Source organism: Schistocerca gregaria, chromosome 2 (assembly GCF_023897955.1).
Source record: "Schistocerca gregaria isolate iqSchGreg1 chromosome 2, iqSchGreg1.2, whole genome shotgun sequence".
Classification (NCBI taxonomy): Eukaryota; Metazoa; Arthropoda; class Insecta; order Orthoptera; family Acrididae; genus Schistocerca; species Schistocerca gregaria.
The window spans coordinates 716,150,238-716,171,822 of NC_064921.1; the positions used below are offsets into that span (position 1 = coordinate 716,150,238).

Genomic DNA, 21,585 nt, shown 5'->3' on the forward strand with positions numbered 1-21,585 from the left:
AACGTTGGAGAAGACGAACTCTGAAGCCGTCGGTGCTTTAACAATCATTCCGTGCAGCAACGATAATCTGGGAAGAGCGAAGGGTGGGTTCCGCTCGACCACACAACAAATTTTATATAATGTTCTACTTGTTCTAAATTTGCGTTTCCAGATCATCAGTAAAATACTGTGTGATTTACACCTGGCTTGCTTCTTCCAAAAGCGATATTAAGAAATACATCGACTGCAACGTCATTAGGGGTCGCGGGTCCGGACGCCGGCGCGCCAGCGGCGGCCTGTCGGGGCTGCTGGTGCCTCCATGTAGATCTACCGCTGGGCCCGGGCTCCTTGCCGCTAACGAAGTGATTGCTTTTGGTGACATCATATGCAATAGCGACTGCGCGAATTGACGGTAGCTCGTACGGAAAGCAAGAGTAGCTGATGCTACCGAGGACTCGGCCGCGAGCTTGTCCGACGACTTCTTGGGCTCTTATTCGTGGTGGCATTCAGACAGGCAAGGGTGCTGTCGATTGTTGCGTACGAATGCGAAATACCTGCATTGTGCGTTTCCGCAAAGTGATTTTTACGCCAAAGTTGTGATCGTCCTGCAAGTTGTGTCACATGTGGATCTCAGAGCTTAGCAGTTTCCGTGGTGTAGCGGTTATCACGTCTGCCTAACAGGCAGAAGGTCTCCGTTTCGATTCCGGGCGTAATCACTTTTTCGTCGCACTCAACAAGACACTTGCTACAATCTCTACTGTGAACATTTAAATCAATTTCAAACGTCCAACCACCAGGCTGCAGATGGCTCAAATGATACATGAAACTCTTTCAGAACCGGCTACTAGGTTTTTGTGCTTACCTGGAGGGCAGAAAATGCGCGGAACAGCCGCCGGCATGCCGGTAGTCGCCACACGTTTGCACAAAACGCAAGGGCTCGTCCGGGATTTGAACCCGGGACCTCCTGCACCCGAAGCAGGAATCATACCCCTAGACCAACGAGCCTTCTCGATGCACATGACTATCGCCTCCGTTCTTGCTATCACCGTGCAGAGCTGCTGCTCACCCAGCGTTCTCCCTGGCTGTTGCGGTTTGATTGTTTTTATCGTTGTCTTTTACTATAGCAACTTCTAGAATCGGACGGAGCTCGTAGCCGATGCCCTTGCTTACGCAGGAAAAATCTGTTGGAGCTACGGTTTTCCAGGTAGTACAACGGCAAAACCGTCGTTTCCGTGGTGTAGCGGTTATCACGTCTGCTTTACACGCAGAAGGTCCCCGGTTCGATCCCGGGCGGAAGCACGACTTTTTTTAAACCCGTTTTAGGATTCCATTTCCGAGATAACGTCACGTCTGCGTGTGCGGGATAATAAATGTCGTGTGCTACACCGATATCGCCTCATTTTACTGTCAAATGCTCTTGCTCCCATAGTGCACCGGTATTCAGTAACTCAGAACGCTCGTAGCTCCATTCTGGCCTGCAAAATTTAGTATCCATTTCTTCAAGACTACTTCAAGTTCGCTTCATACTGGCTTTCCTGATCTCTTTGCACTCGCCTTGTCACAACTCTGTTGAAGTGTGAACATAACTAATAGTGAGAAACTCGTAACTACGCTCAGTCTTGTATCCCACTCTTTGGTTGACGTTGTCGCTAATCAGATGAAGGTAGACTGCTCCACGATTGAGCTTCGTCTCCACTCACGGTGCACACGTTCTGCAAAGACAACCTTTGTTTTCCGTTGCATGCAAGATTACTGTCGGCTCTTCTACAGAAATCGACCTATGTAATTTACTGGTATCAGATTCTTGCGATATCAAACGGTCCCTTCATGACCGTAGGGCCACACACAGCGTGCTGCGGCACGCATCTGTTCTTCATTGCAGAGCTACAAACGTGGGTGAGCTCCACCTACTCTTCAGCACGGTCAAAACGATAGGGCTCGTCCGGGATTTGAACCCGGGACCTCCTGCACCCAAAGCAGGAATCATACCCCTAGACCAACGAGCCACCTGCCGGTGGCAGTGAAGGTATTCCCAAGCAGTCCAGCTCCGAGGAACACAAACTTTCATGTAAATCAGAAAGAAAAGCGCTTTCTGAAGGCAGCGCCCACCACTGATGGAAAGAATATTAAAGGCAATGAATGTAGAGTGAATAATTTCATCGCACTCTGCAGATGAACAGACGGTGGTGTTTCACTTTCGTCATGTGCTTTCTTAGCGTCAAGGGAAGGCAAATGCACTAAACAAAAAAACACCGGGAAGCCGAAACACCAACTCATAACGAAAAGATAGCGGAATATACTGCAAGCAAAACTTCCAAACACGACTCCTGAAGGCGTCGGTGCCTTAAGAATTATTCCGTGCAGCAATGATCATCTACGAAGAGCCAACTGTATGTGTCGCTCCACCACGCAACTTTTTTTGATATCGTTTTACCTAAATTTCCATTACCTGTTCGTTACAAGAATACCGTGTGGCTTTCAACTGGTCTGCTTCGTCCAGCAGCGATAGTAGTAACTAAACCGACCACAGTATCATTAAAAGTAGGTCAGACACAAAAGTCGGAGTTGCTCTGTAGCTCATGTTATTCTGCTTTCAAATGCAATTGTATGGCTGGGAGTAGGGGCGTACTCCTGTAATGCAGGCGTCCGGGAGGCCGTTGCTGTGGGAGACATCTGGGAACAACTACAGACACGGCCGTTTCATTAGCTCAGGAACGACCGCGATGCTCTTATCGAGCTCTGCAGATTGACCGGACTGCAGTGCGGAATTTTCGGCTAGTGGTGGCTCGGGGTTAAGAGAAGTCGGGAGCTGTGAGCAAAACTACATCGGGAAACCGAAACAGACGACTCATAACGAAAAGATTGCGGAATGTACTGCAAAAGCAAACGTTGGAGAAGACGAACTCTGAAGCCGTCGGTGCTTTAACAATCATTCCGTGCAGCAACGATAATCTGGGAAGAGCGAAGGGTGGGTTCCGCTCGACCACACAACAAATTTTATATAATGTTCTACTTGTTCTAAATTTGCGTTTCCAGATCATCAGTAAAATACTGTGTGATTTACACCTGGCTTGCTTCTTCCAAAAGCGATATTAAGAAATACATCGACTGCAACGTCATTAGGGGTCGCGGGTCCGGACGCCGGCGCGCCAGCGGCGGCCTGTCGGGGCTGCTGGTGCCTCCATGTAGAGCTACCGCTGGGCCCGGGCTCCTTGCCGCTAACGAAGTGATTGCTTTTGGTGACATCATATGCAATAGCGACTGCGCGAATTGACGGTAGCTCGTACGGAAAGCAAGAGTAGCTGATGCTACCGAGGACTCGGCCGCGAGCTTGTCCGACGACTTCTTGGGCTCTTATTCGTGGTGGCATTCAGACAGGCAAGGGTGCTGTCGATTGTTGCGTACGAATGCGAAATACCTGCATTGTGCGTTTCCGCAAAGTGATTTTTACGCCAAAGATGTGATCGTCCTGCAAGTTGTGTCACATGTGGATCTCAGAGCTTAGCAGTTTCCGTGGTGTAGCGGTTATCACGTCTGCCTAACAGGCAGAAGGTCTCCGTTTCGATTCCGGGCGTAATCACTTTTTCGTCGCACTCAACAAGACACTTGCTACAATCTCTACTGTGAACATTTAAATCAATTTCAAACGTCCAACCACCAGGCTGCAGATGGCTCAAATGATACATGAAACTCTTTCAGAACCGGCTACTAGGTTTTTGTGCTTACCTGGAGGGCAGAAAATGCGCGGAACAGCCGCCGGCATGCCGGTAGTCGCCACACGTTTGCACAAAACGCAAGGGCTCGTCCGGGATTTGAACCCGGGACCTCCTGCACCCGAAGCAGGAATCATACCCCTAGACCAACGAGCCTTCTCGATGCACATGACTATCGCCTCCGTTCTTGCTATCACCGTGCAGAGCTGCTGCTCACCCAGCGTTCTCCCTGGCTGTTGCGGTTTGATTGTTTTTATCGTTGTCTTTTACTATAGCAACTTCTAGAATCGGACGGAGCTCGTAGCCGATGCCCTTGCTTACGCAGGAAAAATCTGTTGGAGCTACGGTTTTCCAGGTAGTACAACGGCGAAACCGTCGTTTCCGTGGTGTAGCGGTTATCACGTCTGCTTTACACGCAGAAGGTCCCCGGTTCGATCCCGGGCGGAAGCACGACTTTTTTTAAACCCGTTTTAGGATTCCATTTCCGAGATAACGTCACGTCTGCGTGTGCGGGATAATAAATGTCGTGTGCTACACCGATATCGCCTCATTTTACTGTCAAATGCTCTTGCTCCCATAGTGCACCGGTATTCAGTAACTCAGAACGCTCGTAGCTCCATTCTGGCCTGCAAAATTTAGTATCCATTTCTTCAAGACTACTTCAAGTTCGCTTCATACTGGCTTTCCTGATCTCTTTGCACTCGCCTTGTCACAACTCTGTTGAAGTGTGAACATAACTAATAGTGAGAAACTCGTAACTACGCTCAGTCTTGTATCCCACTCTTTGGTTGACGTTGTCGCTAATCAGATGAAGGTAGACTGCTCCACGATTGAGCTTCGTCTCCACTCACGGTGCACACGTTCTGCAAAGACAACCTTTGTTTTCCGTTGCATGCAAGATTACTGTCGGCTCTTCTACAGAAATCGACCTATGTAATTTACTGGTATCAGATTCTTGCCATATCAAACGGTCCCTTCATGACCGTAGGGCCACACACAGCGTGCTGCGGCACGCATCTGTTCTTCATTGCAGAGCTACAAACGTGGGTGAGCTCCACCTACTCTTCAGCACGGTCAAAACGATAGGGCTCGTCCGGGATTTGAACCCGGGACCTCCTGCACCCAAAGCAGGAATCATACCCCTAGACCAACGAGCCACCTGCCGGTGGCAGTGAAGGTATTCCCAAGCAGTCCAGCTCCGAGGAACACAAACTTTCATGTAAATCAGAAAGAAAAGCGCTTTCTGAAGGCAGCGCCCACCACTGATGGAAAGAATATTAAAGGCAATGAATGTAGAGTGAATAATTTCATCGCACTCTGCAGATGAACAGACGGTGGTGTTTCACTTTCGTCATGTGCTTTCTTAGCGTCAAGGGAAGGCAAATGCACTAAACAAAAAAACACCGGGAAGCCGAAACACCAACTCATAACGAAAAGATAGCGGAATATACTGCAAGCAAAACTTCCAAACACGACTCCTGAAGGCGTCGGTGCCTTAAGAATTATTCCGTGCAGCAATGATCATCTACGAAGAGCCAACTGTATGTGTCGCTCCACCACGCAACTTTTTTTGATATCGTTTTACCTAAATTTCCATTACCTGTTCGTTACAAGAATACCGTGTGGCTTTCAACTGGTCTGCTTCGTCCAGCAGCGATAGTAGTAACTAAACCGACCACAGTATCATTAAAAGTAGGTCAGACACAAAAGTCGGAGTTGCTCTGTAGCTCATGTTATTCTGCTTTCAAATGCAATTGTATGGCTGGGAGTAGGGGCGTACTCCTGTAATGCAGGCGTCCGGGAGGCCGTTGCTGTGGGAGACATCTGGGAACAACTACAGACACGGCCGTTTCATTAGCTCAGGAACGACCGCGATGCTCTTATCGAGCTCTGCAGATTGACCGGACTGCAGTGCGGAATTTTCGGCTAGTGGTGGCTCGGGGTTAAGAGAAGTCGGGAGCTGTGAGCAAAACTACATCGGGAAACCGAAACAGACGACTCATAACGAAAAGATTGCGGAATGTACTGCAAAAGCAAACGTTGGAGAAGACGAACTCTGAAGCCGTCGGTGCTTTAACAATCATTCCGTGCAGCAACGATAATCTGGGAAGAGCGAAGGGTGGGTTCCGCTCGACCACACAACAAATTTTATATAATGTTCTACTTGTTCTAAATTTGCGTTTCCAGATCATCAGTAAAATACTGTGTGATTTACACCTGGCTTGCTTCTTCCAAAAGCGATATTAAGAAATACATCGACTGCAACGTCATTAGGGGTCGCGGGTCCGGACGCCGGCGCGCCAGCGGCGGCCTGTCGGGGCTGCTGGTGCCTCCATGTAGAGCTACCGCTGGGCCCGGGCTCCTTGCCGCTAACGAAGTGATTGCTTTTGGTGACATCATATGCAATAGCGACTGCGCGAATTGACGGTAGCTCGTACGGAAAGCAAGAGTAGCTGATGCTACCGAGGACTCGGCCGCGAGCTTGTCCGACGACTTCTTGGGCTCTTATTCGTGGTGGCATTCAGACAGGCAAGGGTGCTGTCGATTGTTGCGTACGAATGCGAAATACCTGCATTGTGCGTTTCCGCAAAGTGATTTTTACGCCAAAGTTGTGATCGTCCTGCAAGTTGTGTCACATGTGGATCTCAGAGCTTAGCAGTTTCCGTGGTGTAGCGGTTATCACGTCTGCCTAACAGGCAGAAGGTCTCCGTTTCGATTCCGGGCGTAATCACTTTTTCGTCGCACTCAACAAGACACTTGCTACAATCTCTACTGTGAACATTTAAATCAATTTCAAACGTCCAACCACCAGGCTGCAGATGGCTCAAATGATACATGAAACTCTTTCAGAACCGGCTACTAGGTTTTTGTGCTTACCTGGAGGGCAGGAAATGCGCGGAACAGCCGCCGGCATGCCGGTAGTCGCCACACGTTTGCACAAAACGCAAGGGCTCGTCCGGGATTTGAACCCGGGACCTCCTGCACCCGAAGCAGGAATCATACCCCTAGACCAACGAGCCTTCTCGATGCACATGACTATCGCCTCCGTTCTTGCTATCACCGTGCAGAGCTGCTGCTCACCCAGCGTTCTCCCTGGCTGTTGCGGTTTGATTGTTTTTATCGTTGTCTTTTACTATAGCAACTTCTAGAATCGGACGGAGCTCGTAGCCGATGCCCTTGCTTACGCAGGAAAAATCTGTTGGAGCTACGGTTTTCCAGGTAGTACAACGGCAAAACCGTCGTTTCCGTGGTGTAGCGGTTATCACGTCTGCTTTACACGCAGAAGGTCCCCGGTTCGATCCCGGGCGGAAGCACGACTTTTTTTAAACTCGTTTTAGGATTCCATTTCCGAGATAGCGTCACGTCTGCGTGTGCGGGATAATAAATGTCGTGTGCTACACCGATATCGCCTCATTTTACTGTCAAATGCTCTTGCTCCCATAGTGCACCGGTATTCAGTAACTCAGAACGCTCGTAGCTCCATTCTGGCCTGCAAAATTTAGTATCCATTTCTTCAAGACTACTTCAAGTTCGCTTCATACTGGCTTTCCTGATCTCTTTGCACTCGCCTTGTCACAACTCTGTTGAAGTGTGAACATAACTAATAGTGAGAAACTCGTAACTACGCTCAGTCTTGTATCCCACTCTTTGGTTGACGTTGTCGCTAATCAGATGAAGGTAGACTGCTCCACGATTGAGCTTCGTCTCCACTCACGGTGCACACGTTCTGCAAAGACAACCTTTGTTTTCCGTTGCATGCAAGATTACTGTCGGCTCTTCTACAGAAATCGACCTATGTAATTTACTGGTATCAGATTCTTGCCATATCAAACGGTCCCTTCATGACCGTAGGGCCACACACAGCGTGCTGCGGCACGCATCTGTTCTTCATTGCAGAGCTACAAACGTGGGTGAGCTCCACCTACTCTTCAGCACGGTCAAAACGATAGGGCTCGTCCGGGATTTGAACCCAGGACCTCCTGCACCCAAAGCAGGAATCATACCCCTAGACCAACGAGCCACCTGCCGGTGGCAGTGAAGGTAATCCCAAGCAGTCCAGTTCCGAGGAACACAAACTTTCATGTAAATCAGAAAGAAAAGCGCTTTCTGAAGGCAGCGCCCACCACTGATGGAAAGAATATTAAAGGCAATGAATGTAGAGTGAATAATTTCATCGCACTCTGCAGATGAACAGACGGTGGTGTTTCACTTTCGTCATGTGCTTTCTTAGCGTCAAGGGAAGGCAAATGCACTAAACAAAAAAACACCGGGAAGCCGAAACACCAACTCATAACGAAAAGATAGCGGAATATACTGCAAGCAAAACTTCCAAACACGACTCCTGAAGGCGTCGGTGCCTTAAGAATTATTCCGTGCAGCAATGATCATCTACGAAGAGCCAACTGTATGTGTCGCTCCACCACGCAACTTTTTTTGATATCGTTTTACCTAAATTTCCATTACCTGTTCGTTACAAGAATACCGTGTGGCTTTCAACTGGTCTGCTTCGTCCAGCAGCGATAGTAGTAACTAAACCGACCACAGTATCATTAAAAGTAGGTCAGACACAAAAGTCGGAGTTGCTCTGTAGCTCATGTTATTCTGCTTTCAAATGCAATTGTATGGCTGGGAGTAGGGGCGTACTCCTGTAATGCAGGCGTCCGGGAGGCCGTTGCTGTGGGAGACATCTGGGAACAACTACAGACACGGCCGTTTCATTAGCTCAGGAACGACCGCGATGCTCTTATCGAGCTCTGCAGATTGACCGGACTGCAGTGCGGAATTTTCGGCTAGTGGTGGCTCGGGGTTAAGAGAAGTCGGGAGCTGTGAGCAAAACTACATCGGGAAACCGAAACAGACGACTCATAACGAAAAGATTGCGGAATGTACTGCAAAAGCAAACGTTGGAGAAGACGAACTCTGAAGCCGTCGGTGCTTTAACAATCATTCCGTGCAGCAACGATAATCTGGGAAGAGCGAAGGGTGGGTTCCGCTCGACCACACAACAAATTTTATATAATGTTCTACTTGTTCTAAATTTGCGTTTCCAGATCATCAGTAAAATACTGTGTGATTTACACCTGGCTTGCTTCTTCCAAAAGCGATATTAAGAAATACATCGACTGCAACGTCATTAGGGGTCGCGGGTCCGGACGCCGGCGCGCCAGCGGCGGCCTGTCGGGGCTGCTGGTGCCTCCATGTAGAGCTACCGCTGGGCCCGGGCTCCTTGCCGCTAACGAAGTGATTGCTTTTGGTGACATCATATGCAATAGCGACTGCGCGAATTGACGGTAGCTCGTACGGAAAGCAAGAGTAGCTGATGCTACCGAGGACTCGGCCGCGAGCTTGTCCGACGACTTCTTGGGCTCTTATTCGTGGTGGCATTCAGACAGGCAAGGGTGCTGTCGATTGTTGCGTACGAATGCGAAATACCTGCATTGTGCGTTTCCGCAAAGTGATTTTTACGCCAAAGTTGTGATCGTCCTGCAAGTTGTGTCACATGTGGATCTCAGAGCTTAGCAGTTTCCGTGGTGTAGCGGTTATCACGTCTGCCTAACAGGCAGAAGGTCTCCGTTTCGATTCCGGGCGTAATCACTTTTTCGTCGCACTCAACAAGACACTTGCTACAATCTCTACTGTGAACATTTAAATCAATTTCAAACGTCCAACCACCAGGCTGCAGATGGCTCAAATGATACATGAAACTCTTTCAGAACCGGCTACTAGGTTTTTGTGCTTACCTGGAGGGCAGGAAATGCGCGGAACAGCCGCCGGCATGCCGGTAGTCGCCACACGTTTGCACAAAACGCAAGGGCTCGTCCGGGATATGAACCCGGGACATCCTGCACCCGAAGCAGGAATCATACCACTAGACCAACGAGCCTTCTCGATGCACATGACTATCGCCTCCGTTCTTGCTATCACCGTGCAGAGCTGCTGCTCACCCAGCGTTCTCCCTGGCTGTTGCGGTTTGATTGTTTTTATCGTTGTCTTTTACTATAGCAACTTCTAGAATCGGACGGAGCTCGTAGCCGATGCCCTTGCTTACGCAGGAAAAATCTGTTGGAGCTACGGTTTTCCAGGTAGTACAACGGCAAAACCGTCGTTTCCGTGGTGTAGCGGTTATCACGTCTGCTTTACACGCAGAAGGTCCCCGGTTCGATCCCGGGCGGAAGCACGACTTTTTTTAAACTCGTTTTAGGATTCCATTTCCGAGATAGCGTCACGTCTGCGTGTGCGGGATAATAAATGTCGTGTGCTACACCGATATCGCCTCATTTTACTGTCAAATGCTCTTGCTCCCATAGTGCACCGGTATTCAGTAACTCAGAACGCTCGTAGCTCCATTCTGGCCTGCAAAATTTAGTATCCATTTCTTCAAGACTACTTCAAGTTCGCTTCATACTGGCTTTCCTGATCTCTTTGCACTCGCCTTGTCACAACTCTGTTGAAGTGTGAACATAACTAATAGTGAGAAACTCGTAACTACGCTCAGTCTTGTATCCCACTCTTTGGTTGACGTTGTCGCTAATCAGATGAAGGTAGACTGCTCCACGATTGAGCTTCGTCTCCACTCACGGTGCACACGTTCTGCAAAGACAACCTTTGTTTTCCGTTGCATGCAAGATTACTGTCGGCTCTTCTACAGAAATCGACCTATGTAATTTACTGGTATCAGATTCTTGCCATATCAAACGGTCCCTTCATGACCGTAGGGCCACACACAGCGTGCTGCGGCACGCATCTGTTCTTCATTGCAGAGCTACAAACGTGGGTGAGCTCCACCTACTCTTCAGCACGGTCAAAACGATAGGGCTCGTCCGGGATTTGAACCCAGGACCTCCTGCACCCAAAGCAGGAATCATACCCCTAGACCAACGAGCCACCTGCCGGTGGCAGTGAAGGTAATCCCAAGCAGTCCAGTTCCGAGGAACACAAACTTTCATGTAAATCAGAAAGAAAAGCGCTTTCTGAAGGCAGCGCCCACCACTGATGGAAAGAATATTAAAGGCAATGAATGTAGAGTGAATAATTTCATCGCACTCTGCAGATGAACAGACGGTGGTGTTTCACTTTCGTCATGTGCTTTCTTAGCGTCAAGGGAAGGCAAATGCACTAAACAAAAAAACACCGGGAAGCCGAAACACCAACTCATAACGAAAAGATAGCGGAATATACTGCAAGCAAAACTTCCAAACACGACTCCTGAAGGCGTCGGTGCCTTAAGAATTATTCCGTGCAGCAATGATCATCTACGAAGAGCCAACTGTATGTGTCGCTCCACCACGCAACTTTTTTTGATATCGTTTTACCTAAATTTCCATTACCTGTTCGTTACAAGAATACCGTGTGGCTTTCAACTGGTCTGCTTCGTCCAGCAGCGATAGTAGTAACTAAACCGACCACAGTATCATTAAAAGTAGGTCAGACACAAAAGTCGGAGTTGCTCTGTAGCTCATGTTATTCTGCTTTCAAATGCAATTGTATGGCTGGGAGTAGGGGCGTACTCCTGTAATGCAGGCGTCCGGGAGGCCGTTGCTGTGGGAGACATCTGGGAACAACTACAGACACGGCCGTTTCATTAGCTCAGGAACGACCGCGATGCTCTTATCGAGCTCTGCAGATTGACCGGACTGCAGTGCGGAATTTTCGGCTAGTGGTGGCTCGGGGTTAAGAGAAGTCGGGAGCTGTGAGCAAAACTACATCGGGAAACCGAAACAGACGACTCATAACGAAAAGATTGCGGAATGTACTGCAAAAGCAAACGTTGGAGAAGACGAACTCTGAAGCCGTCGGTGCTTTAACAATCATTCCGTGCAGCAACGATAATCTGGGAAGAGCGAAGGGTGGGTTCCGCTCGACCACACAACAAATTTTATATAATGTTCTACTTGTTCTAAATTTGCGTTTCCAGATCATCAGTAAAATACTGTGTGATTTACACCTGGCTTGCTTCTTCCAAAAGCGATATTAAGAAATACATCGACTGCAACGTCATTAGGGGTCGCGGGTCCGGACGCCGGCGCGCCAGCGGCGGCCTGTCGGGGCTGCTGGTGCCTCCATGTAGAGCTACTGCTACCGCTGGGCCCGGGCTCCTTGCCGCTAACGAAGTGATTGCTTTTGGTGACATCATATGCAATAGCGACTGCGCGAATTGACGGTAGCTCGTACGGAAAGCAAGAGTAGCTGATGCTACCGAGGACTCGGCCGCGAGCTTGTCCGACGACTTCTTGGGCTCTTATTCGTGGTGGCATTCAGACAGGCAAGGGTGCTGTCGATTGTTGCGTACGAATGCGAAATACCTGCATTGTGCGTTTCCGCAAAGTGATTTTTACGCCAAAGTTGTGATCGTCCTGCAAGTTGTGTCACATGTGGATCTCAGAGCTTAGCAGTTTCCGTGGTGTAGCGGTTATCACGTCTGCCTAACAGGCAGAAGGTCTCCGTTTCGATTCCGGGCGTAATCACTTTTTCGTCGCACTCAACAAGACACTTGCTACAATCTCTACTGTGAACATTTAAATCAATTTCAAACGTCCAACCACCAGGCTGCAGATGGCTCAAATGATACATGAAACTCTTTCAGAACCGGCTACTAGGTTTTTGTGCTTACCTGGAGGGCAGGAAATGCGCGGAACAGCCGCCGGCATGCCGGTAGTCGCCACACGTTTGCACAAAACGCAAGGGCTCGTCCGGGATATGAACCCGGGACATCCTGCACCCGAAGCAGGAATCATACCACTAGACCAACGAGCCTTCTCGATGCACATGACTATCGCCTCCGTTCTTGCTATCACCGTGCAGAGCTGCTGCTCACCCAGCGTTCTCCCTGGCTGTTGCGGTTTGATTGTTTTTATCGTTGTCTTTTACTATAGCAACTTCTAGAATCGGACGGAGCTCGTAGCCGATGCCCTTGCTTACGCAGGAAAAATCTGTTGGAGCTACGGTTTTCCAGGTAGTACAACGGCAAAACCGTCGTTTCCGTGGTGTAGCGGTTATCACGTCTGCTTTACACGCAGAAGGTCCCCGGTTCGATCCCGGGCGGAAGCACCACTTTTTTTAAACCCGTTTTAGGATTCCATTTCCGAGATAACGTCACGTCTGCGTGTGCGGGATAATAAATGTCGTGTGCTACCTCATTTTACTGTCAAATGCTCTTGCTCCCATAGTGCACCGGTATTCAGTAACTCAGAACGCTCGTAGCTCCATTCTGGCCTGCAAAATTTAGTATCCATTTCTTCAAGACTACTTCAAGTTCGCTTCATACTGGCTTTCCTGATCTCTTTGCACTCGCCTTGTCACAACTCTGTTGAAGTGTGAACATAACTAATAGTGAGAAACTCGTAACTACGCTCAGTCTTGTATCCCACTCTTTGGTTGACGTTGTCGCTAATCAGATGAAGGTAGACTGCTCCACGATTGAGCTTCGTCTCCACTCACGGTGCACACGTTCTGCAAAGACAACCTTTGTTTTCCGTTGCATGCAAGATTACTGTCGGCTCTTCTACAGAAATCGACCTATGTAATTTACTGGTATCAGATTCTTGCCATATCAAACGGTCCCTTCATGACCGTAGGGCCACACACAGCGTGCTGCGGCACGCATCTGTTCTTCATTGCAGAGCTACAAACGTGGGTGAGCTCCACCTACTCTTCAGCACGGTCAAAACGATAGGGCTCGTCCGGGATTTGAACCCGGGACCTCCTGCACCCAAAGCAGGAATCATACCCCTAGACCAACGAGCCACCTGCCGGTGGCAGTGAAGGTAATCCCAAGCAGTCCAGCTCCGAGGAACACAAACTTTCATGTAAATCAGAAAGAAAAGCGCTTTCTGAAGGCAGCGCCCACCACTGATGGAAAGAATATTAAAGGCAATGAATGTAGAGTGAATAATTTCATCGCACTCTGCAGATGAACAGACGGTGGTGTTTCACTTTCGTCATGTGCTTTCTTAGCGTCAAGGGAAGGCAAATGCACTAAACAAAAAAACACCGGGAAGCCGAAACACCAACTCATAACGAAAAGATAGCGGAATATACTGCAAGCAAAACTTCCAAACACGACTCCTGAAGGCGTCGGTGCCTTAAGAATTATTCCGTGCAGCAATGATCATCTACGAAGAGCCAACTGTATGTGTCGCTCCACCACGCAACTTTTTTTGATATCGTTTTACCTAAATTTCCATTACCTGTTCGTTACAAGAATACCGTGTGGCTTTCAACTGGTCTGCTTCGTCCAGCAGCGATAGTAGTAACTAAACCGACCACAGTATCATTAAAAGTAGGTCAGACACAAAAGTCGGAGTTGCTCTGTAGCTCATGTTATTCTGCTTTCAAATGCAATTGTATGGCTGGGAGTAGGGGCGTACTCCTGTAATGCAGGCGTCCGGGAGGCCGTTGCTGTGGGAGACATCTGGGAACAACTACAGACACGGCCGTTTCATTAGCTCAGGAACGACCGCGATGCTCTTATCGAGCTCTGCAGATTGACCGGACTGCAGTGCGGAATTTTCGGCTAGTGGTGGCTCGGGGTTAAGAGAAGTCGGGAGCTGTGAGCAAAACTACATCGGGAAACCGAAACAGACGACTCATAACGAAAAGATTGCGGAATGTACTGCAAAAGCAAACGTTGGAGAAGACGAACTCTGAAGCCGTCGGTGCTTTAACAATCATTCCGTGCAGCAACGATAATCTGGGAAGAGCGAAGGGTGGGTTCCGCTCGACCACACAACAAATTTTATATAATGTTCTACTTGTTCTAAATTTGCGTTTCCAGATCATCAGTAAAATACTGTGTGATTTACACCTGGCTTGCTTCTTCCAAAAGCGATATTAAGAAATACATCGACTGCAACGTCATTAGGGGTCGCGGGTCCGGACGCCGGCGCGCCAGCGGCGGCCTGTCGGGGCTGCTGGTGCCTCCATGTAGATCTACCGCTGGGCCCGGGCTCCTTGCCGCTAACGAAGTGATTGCTTTTGGTGACATCATATGCAATAGCGACTGCGCGAATTGACGGTAGCTCGTACGGAAAGCAAGAGTAGCTGATGCTACCGAGGACTCGGCCGCGAGCTTGTCCGACGACTTCTTGGGCTCTTATTCGTGGTGGCATTCAGACAGGCAAGGGTGCTGTCGATTGTTGCGTACGAATGCGAAATACCTGTATTGTGCGTTTCCGCAAAGTGATTTTTACGCCAAAGTTGTGATCGTCCTGCAAGTTGTGTCACATGTGGATCTCAGAGCTTAGCAGTTTCCGTGGTGTAGCGGTTATCACGTCTGCCTAACAGGCAGAAGGTCTCCGTTTCGATTCCGGGCGTAATCACTTTTTCGTCGCACTCAACAAGACACTTGCTACAATCTCTACTGTGAACATTTAAATCAATTTCAAACGTCCAACCACCAGGCTGCAGATGGCTCAAATGATACATGAAACTCTTTCAGAACCGGCTACTAGGTTTTTGTGCTTACCTGGAGGGCAGGAAATGCGCGGAACAGCCGCCGGCATGCCGGTAGTCGCCACACGTTTGCACAAAACGCAAGGGCTCGTCCGGGATATGAACCCGGGACATCCTGCACCCGAAGCAGGAATCATACCACTAGACCAACGAGCCTTCTCGATGCACATGACTATCGCCTCCGTTCTTGCTATCACCGTGCAGAGCTGCTGCTCACCCAGCGTTCTCCCTGGCTGTTGCGGTTTGATTGTTTTTATCGTTGTCTTTTACTATAGCAACTTCTAGAATCGGACGGAGCTCGTAGCCGATGCCCTTGCTTACGCAGGAAAAATCTGTTGGAGCTACGGTTTTCCAGGTAGTACAACGGCAAAACCGTCGTTTCCGTGGTGTAGCGGTTATCACGTCTGCTTTACACGCAGAAGGTCCCCGGTTCGATCCCGGGCGGAAGCACGACTTTTTTTAAACCCGTTTTAGGATTCCATTTCCGAGATAACGTCACGTCTGCGTGTGCGGGATAATAAATGTCGTGTGCTACCTCATTTTACTGTCAAATGCTCTTGCTCCCATAGTGCACCGGTATTCAGTAACTCAGAACGCTCGTAGCTCCATTCTGGCCTGCAAAATTTAGTATCCATTTCTTCAAGACTACTTCAAGTTCGCTTCATACTGGCTTTCCTGATCTCTTTGCACTCGCCTTGTCACAACTCTGTTGAAGTGTGAACATAACTAATAGTGAGAAACTCGTAACTACGCTCAGTCTTGTATCCCACTCTTTGGTTGACGTTGTCGCTAATCAGATGAAGGTAGACTGCTCCACGATTGAGCTTCGTCTCCACTCACGGTGCACACGTTCTGCAAAGACAACCTTTGTTTTCCGTTGCATGCAAGATTACTGTCGGCTCTTCTACAGAAATCGACCTATGTAATTTACTGGTATCAGATTCTTGCCATATCAAACGGTCCCTTCATGACCGTAGGGCCACACACAGCGTGCTGCGGCACGCATCTGTTCTTCATTGCAGAGCTACAAACGTGGGTGAGCTCCACCTACTCTTCAGCACGGTCAAAACGATAGGGCTCGTCCGGGATTTGAACCCGGGACCTCCTGCACCCAAAGCAGGAATCATACCCCTTTTTTTTTTTTTTTTTTATTTTTTTTTTTAATTCATCTTTCTCCTGTGAGGATGGAACTTACGACCCCTGGTTTATTAGACCAGTGCTCTACCACTTTTTTTTTTTTTTTTAAAAACCAGTGCTCTACCACTTTTTTTTTTTTTTTTTTTTTTTTTTTTTTTTTTTTTTTTTAACGCTCTACCGACTTTTTTTTTTTTTTTTTTTTTTTTTTTTTTTTTTTTTTTTTTTTAGTTTTATATATATTCCTGGGTGAGAGCCAGGTATCCTAGCCACTTTTTTTTTTTTTTTTTTTTTTTTTTTAATGAAGTAGTGGCAGGCAGGCGGCGGCAAAGAGGGCAGGGGTCAAGAATCCTGAGGCCTGGCCTCGATGTCGCCCCCATACCAGTCACCCATTTGTATATGTGAAAAAATTTTTTTAATTTTTTTATTTTTTATTTATAATTTTGTTTGAACCACTTTTTTTTTCCTCTTTTTTTTTTTTTTTTTTTTTTTTTTTTTTTTTTTATGAGGATCTTCCAGAAGGGATCCATTCTTCCACCAGAACTCAATCCATTTCTTCTAGGTGAGTGAGGCGTTAACGGCAAAAAAAAAAAAAAATGATGACACTATCAACTATGTTAAGCAGTGTCGAACTAAAGTACCTTTTCTGGTTAGGATTAATAAATAAATAAATAAGAAATAAGTGATTAAAAAGGAATCTTCTCCTTTGTTGGTGCAAAATATAAGAAAACGAAAAGTGTTTGTTTTTTTTCTCTAGTGTTGTCTTCACATCTTTCGTCTGTTATTGTCCTCTGCTGCTCCTCAATGATGTAGCGAATAGTCGGTTTCGCCTTACTTCGAAAGAAGGTTAAACATGCATTCATGTCTCGTGGTATAGTTTCGGGCGTTCTTTAAATATTACGTTCCCCGTCATGGCAAGACTGACGGGTCGAGTGTCGAATCGCATATCACACAATGGTCTTGCTTAAAAAGTTGGCAAAGGTCGCCTTGTAGTTACGTTCGCGTGCGATCATGCTGTGCTGCAGGGTCAGGTATAGAACAAAATCGTCTTTGTTCTTATCGCCAGTACTAAAAATATAGTGCACTGTGTGACCTATTATCCAGTTGACAGCATTCCGCTTTGTCCTGGGAAATGGGATTGCTTCAGGGTTGAGAAAGTCAGCTGGCGTTATCGCAGATGGTGAGGTCCTCTTGATGCTCGACAGTTTCTGTCGGGCGTAACCCCATATATCTTTCGTGGTACCACAGACGAAACGGTGTTCTTCGCTGTCTATGAGATTACACGTGACACACATTGGCGAGTCCTGCAAATGAATTGCATGAAGCCTGGACTGCGTCGGGATTTTTCTATTGACGGCAGCGTACCACGTCGCCTTTACTTGCGAAGGTAAGTAGGGGCTGTGGATGTTTTGCCACGTCGCGTCCCAGTTGTAGTTTGGAAATTTTTGTTCGATAACATTCCGTGATTTAGTTGCCACAAAGGAGTTGTAGATTGCCTTAACTGTCGTCAAATTCTTTTCAGAGACTGTTGTATGGACATAACTATACTCTAAGAGAAAACTCTTGAAGTGGTAGAGCGCAGTCGGTATATGGTGCACATCAATTGGCGGTTGAAGATCAGTCGGTGCGATTTCATTCAGGACAAGAGCGGTCAGACTGGGCGGTGACTGTTTCCATAGCTTGTAAGTTTTGCAGAAATAAAGAGCTTTCGCTTTTTTGTGTACATCGGTGAGACTGAGTCCGCCATCTCGCGTTGGGAGTGTCAAGGTGTCATATCGAACTTTAAAGATCTGGCCACGACATACAAAGTGTCCAAGCGCGGACAGCATGCATTTGGCTATATCGGTGGGGATGGGCAAAACTTGAGCCACATAATTGATTTTGGCAGTGATATAAATATTGGCCAATTCAACCTTTTGAAGCTCGTCCAATTTCCTGACGCTATGTAACTTCGCACAAGCACGAATTTTGTTGAGCAATTGCTTATAATTGGCGGCAATGGTGTGGCGGATGGTGTTCCGAAAATCGACACCGAGACACGTCATCCTAGTGATCTCTTTAAGCTGGCCATGACCGATCGCGCCTATGCCTTGCCCAACGTTCATGATCCCTGATTTCGTCCAATGCAGTTTCGCACCAGATGCCTTTTCATATTGTGAGATGATCAGGAGACCCCTCTCGACCTCATTGACATTCATAGCTAGGAAGGTAACATCATCAGCGTAAGCTCGGCACACTATCTTCTGCCCGTGTATGTGGAGTCCTTGTAAACGTTCCGTCAAGGTGACTAGCAGCGGTTCGATCGCAATGGCAAACAGCGCCATCGACATAGGGCAGCCCTGCCTAACAGAACTGTTTATCGGGACGGCGCGACTTGGCTGACCGTTAACGACAAGTTTGGATGTACTATTCCGTAACAATTTCTGTATGATGCTGATGAACTGCGGAGGAAAACCCAGAGTCTGCATTATCTGGAAAAGGTAAGGATGGTTCACTCTGTCGAAAGCCTGTGCGAAATCTAAAGTTACGATAGCACATCGGATTTTGCAAGCGTCCGCAACAGAAATCACATCTCGATAGTCTGATAATGTCTGATATATAGCTCTGTCCTTTCCAACACTCGTTTGATGTGATCCAATGACGGTATGCATCACAGTTTTCATTCTCGTTGCGAGAATGCGAGCAAAAATTTTGTAGTCGCTGTTGAGCAACGTAATGGGTCGCAAAGTTGCGACGGTGTTATTGCTCGTCCGTTTCGGGAGTAAGACCACAAGTCCTTCACTGAATGGCGGAGGAATGGGCATGTCCGGTTGGAGAAGTTCGTTGCAGAGCACCGTCAGCTTTGTCTTCAGTTGTGGCCAGAAGACTTGATAAAGTTCCACCGGGAGACCGTCACATCCGGGAGATTTGTTTTTTGGACTGTGGAACACCACATCTTCCAGTTCATCTTCCGTTACATCGGTGACGAGTTCGGCTACATCCGCAGGGCGAAGCCTGTGCGTTAAGCTGCTCCGGAACTCTGCAAGGGCTTCGTCGTCGGTAGGTTTATTGGACATCAAGTCAGTGTAATAAGTTTGAACGGCGTCTCTGATATCGTGTTGCCGAGTTAGAATCGTGCCGTCGTCGGATTGTAGTTCAGTTAAGATCTTTGTCCGTGCTCGTTTAGTTTCACGTATCAGGTGATAAATGGATGGCTGTTCGCCTTTTGCCATAGTCGAAACCCGACCTCTAATTTTGTAACCTTCCATCTGTTTTCGTTTCAAAAGTAATATTTTTGCTTGCAGTCTTTTAATGCGGGGGTAGTTGTCAATCACAGTGGCATCAAGAGTATATAAGTCTCGAAGACATTGATAATAAAACTCCATCGTTCTCTTAAACCACCAGTTCTTATTCCGGGAATATTGTATCATGGATGTACGAATTTTCGGTTTAGCGCATTCGAGCCACCATTGCAATGCCGAGCCGTACGTACTGAATTTGGCTTCACTTTCATTCCACGCTCGAGTGAAGGCTTCTCTGCATTCAGGATCGTCTAAATGTGCAACATTTAGTTTCCATAGTCCTTTGCCTCGGTAGGTTTCCTGTTTCCCCAAATTCAGCGTGCAAATATAAGCCGCATGGTCGGAGAAACTGGTTGGCCAGACCTCAGTTTGTAAAATTCGCTGTCTGAGAGTGTCCGATACGTAAATGCGGTCCAATCTACTCGCTGAATGATTCGTGACGTGAGTAAAACCAGGTGTTGTACCAAACTTGTGCTCCCACGTATCGACTAAACGTAAATCCTTGACGATCTGTTCTAATTCAATCGATTTATTGAAATGCGGCGTCTGATCTTTGGCGTTAAGTACACAGTTAAAATCTCCCGCCAATATTAGGTGGTCATATTGTGTTGCAAAAAGCGGAAGTATTTCTTCCTTGAAAAAGTCCGCTCGGCGTCGCCTATTAGTTGAGCCGGATGGTGCATACAGATTTAGGAGTCTAACATTATTGATAGTCACGCCAATTCCCCTACAACTTATGAGTCGTTCTACATTCTGGACGATAATTCCTTCTTTCGTGAGAATAGCGGTGCCTAAATCGGAACCGTGTCCCGGATTGGCCGTCACATTATAACCGGGAATGTGGTTCAAAGCAATGTCGGCGACCTCCTGAAGCAAGAGGATATCAATGTCGGCGGCGTATAAGAGGTCTACGATGTTGTCGAGTTTGAGGGAACTGCGGATTTTATTTATATTTAATGTACCAATTTTATACGCCTGCTGATCAGTCATTCACGCTCTTACGAGAGTAAGAAGGAATCGGCGCCGTTTTAAAAGAAGTCAGAGTCCTCTTCTTTGTTTGCCTGCCGTGGATCCAGTAACTTATCATCATGTGCCGGTTCTACTGCCGTAGAAGGCTGTTCGGGAAATCGGGAAGTGACTGGAATATCAGTTGCATCAGCGTCCATGTGTTCGACCTCTGGTTCCGCCGCCCAGTCTATAGTGCTGGGGTTCTTGGACGCAAGAGGATGATGTTGTCGTTGTTCTTTTAAACAATGATCAACATCGTCACTGCACATGGGAGACACCTGGCCGGTAGCATCGCGAGAGGGCTCAGTTAGCGTGATTGCACGATCTTCATCCCGCAGGTGTGCAGAAGTTAGCGCCTGTTGTCGGGAGGATTCTGGTGATTTTGCACTGACTTTGTCCATGATTTGCTGCACCTTTCCCCGCAACGACGCCGCCGCCTCTTCCGCACCCTGGCGGGCGATTCTGCGTTTCTTATTCTTCCGCGGGGATTTAGCAGGTGGACAACGCTCATCGGAATCCGAGATTTCATGGTGGGGTTGTGGGGAACGACATTCAGCAGTCACAGTCCTGACCTGCGTCTCTGAGGAGGTGGAATTTTGTTCTGTTGACAGAGTCGGGGACTGCGCTACGGAATCAACCACGTCACTCACACTCAGGTGTTGCTCTTGTCGCTCAGAAATGTCAACAAGTTGCTCGGCCGTTGGAGGAAGGGTTGGTTGGGGGCGAATGTCTACTTCGGTATCCATGGGCAGTTGGTCGGTCGGTTGGTCGCGAGCCACCGAAGCGTAAGTGGTGGACAAAATAGTCATCTCCGCGGACTTCACCGGTTCACCTGTCGGCAGCTGCACAACACGTCTTTGAATACATTCAGAACGAATATGACCTGGAGAATTGCAAGCTGCACACGTTCGTGGTTGACCATCATAAATGACGATACCTCGATAACCGCAAACGTTAATGTAAGACGGAATATGTCGTAATAAGTCCACCTTCAACTGCCTGACACCGTTCAAAACCTG

The 21,585-nt window shown here is 47.9% G+C and overlaps 17 non-coding genes across 17 annotated transcripts; 6 read left to right on the top strand and 11 right to left on the bottom strand.

Annotated features, from left to right (window-relative positions):
- Positions 1–912: 912 nt before the first annotated feature.
- Trnap-cgg (transfer RNA proline (anticodon CGG)) lies at positions 913–984 on the bottom strand. The gene has a single exon. It is a non-coding gene; the product is annotated as a tRNA-Pro (tRNA).
- Positions 985–1,205: 221 nt separating this feature from the next.
- On the top strand, positions 1,206–1,278 carry Trnav-uac (transfer RNA valine (anticodon UAC)). Its single transcript has one exon. It is a non-coding gene; the product is annotated as a tRNA-Val (tRNA).
- Positions 1,279–1,913: 635 nt separating this feature from the next.
- Trnap-ugg (transfer RNA proline (anticodon UGG)) lies at positions 1,914–1,985 on the bottom strand. Its single transcript has one exon. It is a non-coding gene; the product is annotated as a tRNA-Pro (tRNA).
- Positions 1,986–3,776: 1,791 nt separating this feature from the next.
- On the bottom strand, positions 3,777–3,848 carry Trnap-cgg (transfer RNA proline (anticodon CGG)). The gene has a single exon. It is a non-coding gene; the product is annotated as a tRNA-Pro (tRNA).
- Positions 3,849–4,069: 221 nt separating this feature from the next.
- Positions 4,070–4,142, top strand: Trnav-uac (transfer RNA valine (anticodon UAC)). Its single transcript has one exon. It is a non-coding gene; the product is annotated as a tRNA-Val (tRNA).
- A 635-nt stretch (positions 4,143–4,777) lies between these two features.
- On the bottom strand, positions 4,778–4,849 carry Trnap-ugg (transfer RNA proline (anticodon UGG)). Its single transcript has one exon. It is a non-coding gene; the product is annotated as a tRNA-Pro (tRNA).
- A 1,791-nt stretch (positions 4,850–6,640) lies between these two features.
- Positions 6,641–6,712, bottom strand: Trnap-cgg (transfer RNA proline (anticodon CGG)). Its single transcript has one exon. It is a non-coding gene; the product is annotated as a tRNA-Pro (tRNA).
- Positions 6,713–6,933: 221 nt separating this feature from the next.
- On the top strand, positions 6,934–7,006 carry Trnav-uac (transfer RNA valine (anticodon UAC)). The gene has a single exon. It is a non-coding gene; the product is annotated as a tRNA-Val (tRNA).
- A 635-nt stretch (positions 7,007–7,641) lies between these two features.
- Positions 7,642–7,713, bottom strand: Trnap-ugg (transfer RNA proline (anticodon UGG)). The gene has a single exon. It is a non-coding gene; the product is annotated as a tRNA-Pro (tRNA).
- Positions 7,714–9,504: 1,791 nt separating this feature from the next.
- On the bottom strand, positions 9,505–9,576 carry Trnap-cgg (transfer RNA proline (anticodon CGG)). The gene has a single exon. It is a non-coding gene; the product is annotated as a tRNA-Pro (tRNA).
- A 221-nt stretch (positions 9,577–9,797) lies between these two features.
- On the top strand, positions 9,798–9,870 carry Trnav-uac (transfer RNA valine (anticodon UAC)). The gene has a single exon. It is a non-coding gene; the product is annotated as a tRNA-Val (tRNA).
- A 635-nt stretch (positions 9,871–10,505) lies between these two features.
- Trnap-ugg (transfer RNA proline (anticodon UGG)) lies at positions 10,506–10,577 on the bottom strand. Its single transcript has one exon. It is a non-coding gene; the product is annotated as a tRNA-Pro (tRNA).
- A 1,797-nt stretch (positions 10,578–12,374) lies between these two features.
- On the bottom strand, positions 12,375–12,446 carry Trnap-cgg (transfer RNA proline (anticodon CGG)). Its single transcript has one exon. It is a non-coding gene; the product is annotated as a tRNA-Pro (tRNA).
- Positions 12,447–12,667: 221 nt separating this feature from the next.
- Positions 12,668–12,740, top strand: Trnav-uac (transfer RNA valine (anticodon UAC)). Its single transcript has one exon. It is a non-coding gene; the product is annotated as a tRNA-Val (tRNA).
- A 624-nt stretch (positions 12,741–13,364) lies between these two features.
- On the bottom strand, positions 13,365–13,436 carry Trnap-ugg (transfer RNA proline (anticodon UGG)). Its single transcript has one exon. It is a non-coding gene; the product is annotated as a tRNA-Pro (tRNA).
- A 1,791-nt stretch (positions 13,437–15,227) lies between these two features.
- On the bottom strand, positions 15,228–15,299 carry Trnap-cgg (transfer RNA proline (anticodon CGG)). The gene has a single exon. It is a non-coding gene; the product is annotated as a tRNA-Pro (tRNA).
- Positions 15,300–15,520: 221 nt separating this feature from the next.
- Trnav-uac (transfer RNA valine (anticodon UAC)) lies at positions 15,521–15,593 on the top strand. The gene has a single exon. It is a non-coding gene; the product is annotated as a tRNA-Val (tRNA).
- The last annotated feature ends 5,992 nt before the right edge of the window (positions 15,594–21,585 follow it).